Below are 8,966 nucleotides of genomic sequence, written 5' to 3'. Positions count from 1 at the left end.
TGGAGATGCCAGGGATTGAACCCGGGACCTCATACATGCGAAGCATGCGCTCTACCACTGAGCTACATCCCCAGTGGTGGGTGCTCATGGAGAATGCCTGCAATTTCCCACTTTCGTGTTTCCTCTACTACAGAGTAAATTCATGGGAATGAAGAAATAAGGAAGGAAAAATAATCGCATTGAAGCTTCCAGAGACTGGGCAAAAACGAATCAGTTATTTTTATATCCAGTCACACGGGCGACGGTGCTTAATTCCTCGAAGGGGGAGTGCTTTTTTACCTCCTTACTCTACTGTCTTTTAATTCTGTTTTCTTTGAAAGCTTTTTGCATATTTTAAGTGCTCTCGGTTAAACTACGCATAGAACAACAGCAGTACTGATGATTTTCATGGACCGATGCACACTTCTTCTGTACAACTCCTGTGATAAAGCCCTGTCTGTAAATATTGTAGAAGAACGAAAAAGGGCGAAACAACGCTCCAACCACAGGAATGGTAACTGGAAGGATCGTGTTCTTATTTAATATGTCATTTTGAGATGCCTTGTCAATGCAGACAGGCGTTAGAGCTGAACAAATAATTTATAGTGGTGGTTGTAAACATGGAACATGTTATTTCTATACCAGGAAGAAAGGAGCAGACTCTTAAACTCTTTAACTCTTAAGTTAAAAGAGACAAAAACGACACCTAGTCACAGCTAACATTAATTAAAATGACATCACAACAAAAGAGCGAAGCCTTGAGTGAATCAAATTCGTTTTCATTGAATGTCTGTGTCTTCATCACTTTTGGGTAAAGTAAGCTTGAAGTTCAAAAACGATTTTGGCACGCCTGTAGAGTTTTTATGAAACAATTGCTTTGTATATACAATTGCTCTGTGTATAAAGTACATTGTGAATGTTCTCACAGCCTACAGTTTGTCTTTTTATTCCACGCACGAATATTCTTGTGTCCATATCACATATCATATAACACAGAACGCCTTCAAACCAAATGCATTTTAAAGACCACGACTTTGAAAATTTTCACAACCCCTCCATAAACATATCAGTGAGCTAATTATTCTTTTCTGACAGTCGGGGTTTTGATTGATGCGCAATTACGCACTATCTGGAACACTGGGGGACCGCTGTATACATACATTCACAACGCAGAAATACTGCTCAATAGAGTTTCATGCGAAAAACCCATATATGACCATAGGAAGCAGAACAGCAGTTTCCAATTACCCAGACTGTCAGCACGGGAATAAAGCTTTGTTTTATTTCTGAAACCCTTTCTTTATTTCCTTTTTTCATTCTGCAGGAAAATTCCTATTCTTTACTCAACAGCTTTTTAAAAACAGCACCCATGATGTTCAAATCATGATGTCCATGATTGTTTACACAGAAGACTGGCAGAGCTTTGGGTTGTGAATCTCTTTTTCTTATGGTTTTATTGAATGTGGCACTGTGCACTAGGATAGGGGGATGCTGTTCACAAGCCAATAGCATTTAAACCACAGCATCCACAATGCTGCAAGTGTTTTACACACTAAGCAGGTCCTCTGACCTTTCCCAGCCTTGCTTTGGGTTGTGAAACCTCTTTCAGTTTTTGTTATGATTTTTTCAATACGGCACCTATTAGACACGCAATACACTGGGATAGGGAGGTCCTCTTCATGACTCAATAGCATTTGAAGCACAACATTCACAATGCTACAACCAAGTGTTTTACACAGCAGACAGCCCCCCTCACCTCATACAACCTTGCTTTGGGTTGTGAAAGTGTTCTTTATTTTTTTATGATTTTTTGAATATAACACTACAGGTAATATACTGGAATAGGGGGGTCTTCTTAATACATGGGGTACATGGGGATAGCGCCTTAAAAGGTGGCTTCTCAAAGCTCTTTACAGAATGACAACAACAATAAATAAAAATACACAAGATAAAACACAATTACAATATATAGAGGAGACCGTGGATGGTGGTACTAAGAAAAGCAGAGGGGTGAAGAATGGAACCAGTTCAGTAAAGGCTTTTCTAAAGAAGAGGGTTTTGAGTCTGGATTTGAAGTAGTTTAGAGAAGGTGACTCTGTGATATCCTTGGGGAGAGAGTTCCAGGGTTTGGGGGCATAACAGGAGAAGGCCCTGTCACCCACAGAATGTAGATGGGCTTGGGGAACAGTTAGGAGAGCAGAATTAGAAGAGAGAAGGTTGCAAGGTGGGGAGTAGGGTGATAATAGTTCAGACAGGTACTGAGGTGCCAAGCCATGCAGAGCCTTATAGGTGAAATTATTTTTTGTTCATATAGTCATTAAGATCCAAAAGACTTGGGCAGAGATTCAACGAGCCCAGGCATAGAGACTGAGTGTCGAGCGAGCAGGAGCGGTGAGGAAGGAGACTGCGAGAACATAGATATAGATACTTTACACAAAGTACAGACAGTACATCAAGACAATATACTGTACAAACAGTAGACAACGTACAAGTAAACAATGCAGACATGTAAACAGTGACTGCAGACGTGTGGAATAAATAAGAAATTAAGGTAGATGTTTCTATTAAATTAACGGTATTCGAAATGTTGTAAAAAGAAAACCAATTTGTTTTGTAAAAAAAAATGAGAGATGATTTTTATTTTATACAGGAAAGGTGTGCGTGTCAAGTTGATCTTTTCGGAGTGCACCATTTGAAAATATAAATTGGAAGTTAGTTTGGATAACTCCTGATGGATATTGTATTACAAATAAAGCTAAAAAGATATAATTTAAAATTGTTCATAGGTTTTATCCAGTTAAATAAGTACTGTCTAAATTTAAGCATGAGCAGGATGATTTGTGCGTTTTTTGTCAGGTTGAAAGGGAATCTTTGGTATAAATAAATTCTTTTTAAAAAAAGTTCTCTTACACAGTACAATATCAAAGTCCTTAAACCTAAAAAAAACACCTTACATTTACTTGTAAGGTGTGTGTTTGTGAAGTTGGACGGACTTGCAGAGTTTTTTTGTAGGCATTTAAAGGTGTTTTTTTTAGGTTTAAGGACTTTGATATTGTACTGTGTAAGATAACTTTTTTAAAAAAGAATTTATTTATAGCAAATGTATTAGTCATTCTGAGTAAATTTCACATTCATAAATCAAAATGGTCCAATAATACTCCCCTTTTTAGTACTTTTCAGATGGAGTTGAAATATTATTTAAATTCTATAAAAATGAAAAAAATGCTTAAGCAAGGAAAACATTTGATACATGTAAAAAAATATAATTTACTTCGTTACCTCTGCCAGTTAATTTTTTTTCTGTTCGTGTTTTTTTTCTCTTGTATCTGTTTCTGCTCCTCTAGTTGTATTTGTAAATTATTTACACATTTAATAAAAATAAAAAAATGTCGACCGTATACGTTACACTATAATATAACGCAAACATCTATTCTGGACTATTTTTTTTTTTCAGATTTTTATTATTCGAATAATATTTTTGTGGTTTATAGCAACGGTCACTAAGGAAGTTCATCTGATAACCCGGAAGTCCTCTGTTTGACCACGTTTCGCTTTCTGTGTTCAAACCCACGTGTTTACAGCCACTGCAGCTGCAGGAATTGTTTGTGTTTTTCAGATCGACTCTGAAAAACATGGAGAATCTGTTGCTTAATCTGGAAACTGAGGTGCACTCTTTCATGGAGACTGTGCTTAGCTCGATCGTGCACGAAGTTTCAGAAGTTTTCCGAAACCGGACAGATGATTCCGAGAAGTCGATTGAAGAAAAACTCCGCCGGATCTCCCAGGTTCTGGCGAGACGGGTTTTGATTAAAATCATGTCTGTCGACAATGTTTTCGGGGCCGAAATCGCGCAAATGAAGCAGGAAAACGAGCTTCACTGTTTCATGGGGGTTTTGCTCAAATCGTTTGTGTATGAAGTTTCAGAAGTTTTCTGAAACACGATGTCTGACTCCCAGGTCTCGTTTCAAGACAAACTCCACAGCGTCTCCCAGATCCTGGTGAGTCGGGCCGTGATTAATATCACACAGTGTGTCAAGGACAGTTTCGGGACAGAAATAACGCGAATGAAGGAAAACGAGACCTTTAAAGTGCGATTGCAGTTATGGGAGAAGGAGTCGGGAGCAGGAGGATATCAGGGACAGACGGATCATGTTGGACTCATGCCTCCCTGTGAAATCACTGCAGAAACAAATGACCGGGGTAAAGTTAGCTCGAAGTTCGAAAACGATTTTGGCACGCCTGAAGCGCTTTCACGAAACCTCTTAGAGTTGCTAGAATGCTTGTTTTGTGTATAAAATACATTGTGGATTCTTTCTCAGCCTTTACTTTTTCGTTTTTATGACATTTTTTTGACCAAGCACGAATATCCTTTTGTCCATATCTTCGCAATGGAAACCAAATACATTTTAAAGACCACGACTTGTGGATATTTCCACACCCTTAACATCAAACTATCAGTGAGCTAATTATCTTTTTTTAAACCTCCGGTTTTTCATCGATGCGTAATTACGCACGAACTGGAACCCGGGGGACCGCTGTGTGCACACGTTCACAATGCGAGAAATACTGTTCAATACGGCTTCATGCGAAAAACCCGTATATGACCATAGGAAGCAGAACAGCGCAGTCTCCCATTACCCAGACTGTAAGCACGGGAATAAAGCTTTGTTTGATTTCTGAAACCCTTCCTTTACGCCCTGTTTTCATTCAGGTAAGGGTCAACTATATTCACAATACTACTGACAGCAGGAAGATTAAAATATTCTTTACTCAGCGGCTTATTAAAAACAGCTCCCATGATGTTCAAACCGATTTTTTACACAGAGCACTGACACAGCTTTGCATTCTGAATTGCATTCTTTTTCTCATGCTTTTATTTAATATGGCACAATGCACTGGGATAGGGGTATTCTGTTCACAAACCAATAGCATTTAAACCACAGCATCCACAATGCTGCAAATGGTTTGCACACTAAGCAGGTCCTCTGACTTTTCCCAGCTTTGTTTTGGGTTGTGGAACCTTTCTTTATATTTTTTAGGATTTTCTGAAGATAACACTACAGGTAATACACTGGGACAGGTGGGTCATCTTCATGGCTCAATAGCATTTCAAATACAGCACCCACACTGCTGAAACCAAGTGTTTTACACACCGGACAGGCCCCCGAACCTCGTACAACCTTGCTGTGGCTGTGGCCCCTTTCTTTATTTTTTTATGATTTTCTGAAGATAACACTACAGGTAATACACTGGGACAGGTGGGTCGACTTCATGGCTCAATAGCATTTCAAATACAACAGCCACACTGCTGAAACCAAGTGTTTTACACACCAGACAGCCCCCAGAACCTTATACAACCTTGCTGTGGTTGTGGCCCCTTTCTTTATTTTTTTATGAGTTTTTCAATATGGCACCATTAGACAGGCGTTACATGGGGATAGTACATCGTGCTCTTCACGAGTCAATAGCTCTTCAAGCACAACAGCCACAGTGCTGCAACCAGGTGTTTTACACAGCAGACAGCTCCCCTAACCTTATACAACCTCGCTTTGAGTTATTTAACATTTCTTTCAAATCACTTGGGTTAATCAATCATTTGATCATTTTTCAGCGTGGAATAAACCTATTACTTGTTCCTTGGAGATTACCATCTTCTGATAAGATATGATCGCTATATTGACCATATACAATTTCTTGCATAAGGAATTCATATTTTGCATACACCGATCCCCCCGGAGTCCCAAGTGATTCTGGTTTTGGAAAGCTAAAGGACAATGAGCTTCACGATACCAGGTGGACAGTGGGTGGTCAAGTCTCCCCTAAACAATGGATCTTGTCAGATTATGATGTCAGTGCATTTAATAATGTTGTTGAACTCTCTTTAGCCCAAATACAGAGGAGCCCAGACCCAGAATGTTACACATACTGACAGAGAGTGATCTCATTATGTGTGTTTGGATTTTAACAACTATTTTTATTGTTTGCTAGAACCAAAACAATCTATGTTAGACATTTTCATCTTCAGCCAAAAATACAAACCTGTGTACGTAGTGTGGTGCAGGTTCTTGTCCCATCCTGCTCTTGGTCCAGGTTGGAGGGTTGCACCGATTCTGAGTCTTGTTAGCTGGTATGGATGGGTTTGGGGGTGTTGATACCAGAGTGGTCCAGGAGGGGGATTCAGGTGTCTTGGGGGCATTCTTGTTTTTCTAAGAGTTCAGGTTGATTCTGTTGGTTCTGTCATGAATCTCCCTCACGCAGGCAAGCGCTCCCGCATTCCCTCGAGCTCTCCCCATACCAAACGTGCACATGTCAATCAGTCCTCTACTTAAACCCTCATCTGTCCCCCGGTCATTGCTCACGATTGAGATTCTCTCCCGGAGCTTACCTACTAACTATGCCTTTGCCTTACTATGACTTCTCCCCTGGACCTCGACCCCGCTTTTCCGACAACCGCTTTAGCCACTCGATTTTGTACCTTCGCCTGTTTTACGCTTTCTCAGATCCTGACCCCAGCCTGTCTCTTCGTTTACGCCTCTGCCTTCTGAATCCACACCGACGCAACTTCTACGCCTTCCCGGACTCCGACCCCTGCCAGTCCCTCGACTACGCCTTCGCCTGTCGATTCTGTGCCTACGCCTGTACTACGCCTTCCCGGACTCGGGCCCCTGCCTGTTTACTCCGACTACGCCTGCGTCTCGCGCCAACCCTACCAAGGGCACCGCATTGGATCCCTATCCTCAGCAGTCAGCCCCTGCGTGACAGGTTCTGAGTGTCTTGGTTACATCCGTTTGTGTGTATAGATGAAAAAGCTATTGAAGAGCACCCCCACACCCCCCACCCGTCTCGGTGGAAGGTGCCATGTTAAAAAAATCCTAAAAAGATAATTAAAGTTGCACACAACAAAGCATGACTGTAAAAGGTCAGGAGGCCTGCCTAGTGAGCACAACACTTGATTACAGTCAAAAACACCATTAAAAAATAAAGAAATGTTCCACAACTCAAAGCGAGGTTGTATAAGGTTAGGGGAAATGTCTGGTGTAAAACACCTGGTTGCAGCACTGTGGCTGTTGTGCTTGAAGAGCTATTGACTCATGAATAGCACCCCCCAATCCCCATGTACCGCCTGTCTAATGGTGCCATATTGAAAAACTAAAATTCTTATTAAAAAAATAAATAAAGGGGCCAAAACCACAGAAGGGTTGTATAAGGTGTGGTGTGTAAAACACTTGGTTTCAGCAGTGTGGTTGTTGTATTTGAAATGCTATTGAGCCATGAAGACTACCCACCTATCGCACTGTGTTACCTGTAGTGTTATCTTCAGAAAATCATAAAAAAATAAAGAAAGGGGCCACAGCCACAGCAAGGTTGTACGAGGTTCGGGGGCCTGTCTGGTGTGTAAAACACTTGGGTACAGCAGTGTGGGTGCTGTATTTGAAATGCTATTGAGCCATGAAGATGACCCACCTGTCCCAGTGTATTACCTGTAGTGTTATCTTCAGAAAATCATAAAAAAATAAAGAAAGGGGCCACAGCCACAGCAAGGTTATATAAAGTTAGGGGGCCTGTCTGGTGTGTAAAACACTTGGTTTCAGCAGTGTGGGTGCTGTATTTGAAATGCTATTGAGCCATGTCGATGACCCACCTATCCCAGTGTATTACCTGTAGTGTTATCTTCAGAAAATCCTAAAAAATATAAAGAAAGGTTCCACAACCCAAAACAAAGCTGGGAAAAGTCAGAGGACCTGCTTAGTGTGCAAAACACTTGCAGCATTGTGGGTGCTGTGGTTTAAATGCTATTGGTTTGTGAACAGAATACCCCTATCCCAGTGCATCGTGCCATATTAAATAAAAGCATGAGAAAAAGAATGCAATTCAGAATGCAAAGCTGTGTCAGTGTTCTGTGTAAAAAATCGGTTTGAACATCATGGGAGCTGTTTTTAATAAGCCGCTGAGTAAAGAATATTTTAATCTTCCTGCTGTCAGTAGTATTGTGAATATAGTTGACCCTTACCTGAATGAAAACAGGATGTAAAGGAAGGGTTTCAGAAATCAAACAAAGCTTTATTCCCGTGCTTACAGTCTGGGTAATGGGAGACCGCGCTGTTCTGCTTCCTATGGTCATATACGGTTTTTTCGCACGAAGCCGTATTGAACAGTATTTCTCGCGTTGTGAACGTGTGCACGCACCGGTCCCCCGGGTTCCAGTTCGTGAGTAATTACGCATTGATGAAAAACCGGAGGTTTAAAAAAAGATAATTAGCTCACTGATAGTTTGATGTAAAGGCTGTGGAAATATCCACAAGTCGTGGTCTTTAAAATGCTTTTGGTTTGAAGGCGTTCTGTGCTTCCATTGCGGAGATATGGACAAAAGAATATTCGTGCTTGGTCAAAAAAATGTCATAAAACCGAAAAAGTAAAGGCTGAGAAATCATCCACAATGTATTTTATACACAAAGCAAGTGTTTTTGTAACTCTAAGAGATTTCGTGAAAGCGCTACAGGCGTGCCAAAATCGTTTTCGAACTTCAAGCTAACTTTACCCCATTTTTCAGAAAAACCTGGAAAAGCAACGCTTGCAGTAAATGACATATCTAAAGCGTGTAGTCAGCATGAACAGAACAACGCAATGCTCTGTAAAAACGATCTGAAGCCGCAATTACTCTTTTATCTCGGGCAGTTCATTCCGATACGATGTTTCCGCAGACTAAATGAAATGCCGAACTCCAAACATGTTGTTGCCATTATTGTACTCCTGCTGAAAGAAGAAAGAAAGGTGTCGTAAATGAACTTTGTCGCCCGTGGGAGATGTCAAGTGCATTGGACATGAAAAGTGCCGGATAAAACCTATTTCTCTTCGTTTCTCTTACAGTCGGGGCTCCTATTGAATGTAAAGGAGGCAACGTGCTCAGCCAGCCGACTCAGCGCTTACTGATCGCAGGTGTCTCAGAGCGGTGTGTCCAAGTGGCAGTAAAAGAGGGGAATTCTGCT

At 41.0% G+C, this 8,966-nt stretch overlaps 1 non-coding gene across 1 annotated transcript; it reads right to left on the bottom strand.

Moving 5' to 3' along the window:
- trnaa-cgc (transfer RNA alanine (anticodon CGC)) lies at positions 1-72 on the bottom strand. Its single transcript has one exon. It is a non-coding gene; the product is annotated as a tRNA-Ala (tRNA).
- Between the last annotated feature and the right edge of the window lie 8,894 nt (positions 73-8,966).

This window comes from Lepisosteus oculatus, chromosome 14 (assembly GCF_040954835.1).
Source record: "Lepisosteus oculatus isolate fLepOcu1 chromosome 14, fLepOcu1.hap2, whole genome shotgun sequence".
Classification (NCBI taxonomy): Eukaryota; Metazoa; Chordata; class Actinopteri; order Semionotiformes; family Lepisosteidae; genus Lepisosteus; species Lepisosteus oculatus.
Note: the sequence above shows the minus strand (reverse complement) of the source record. Positions and strands in the feature narration are given on the sequence as shown.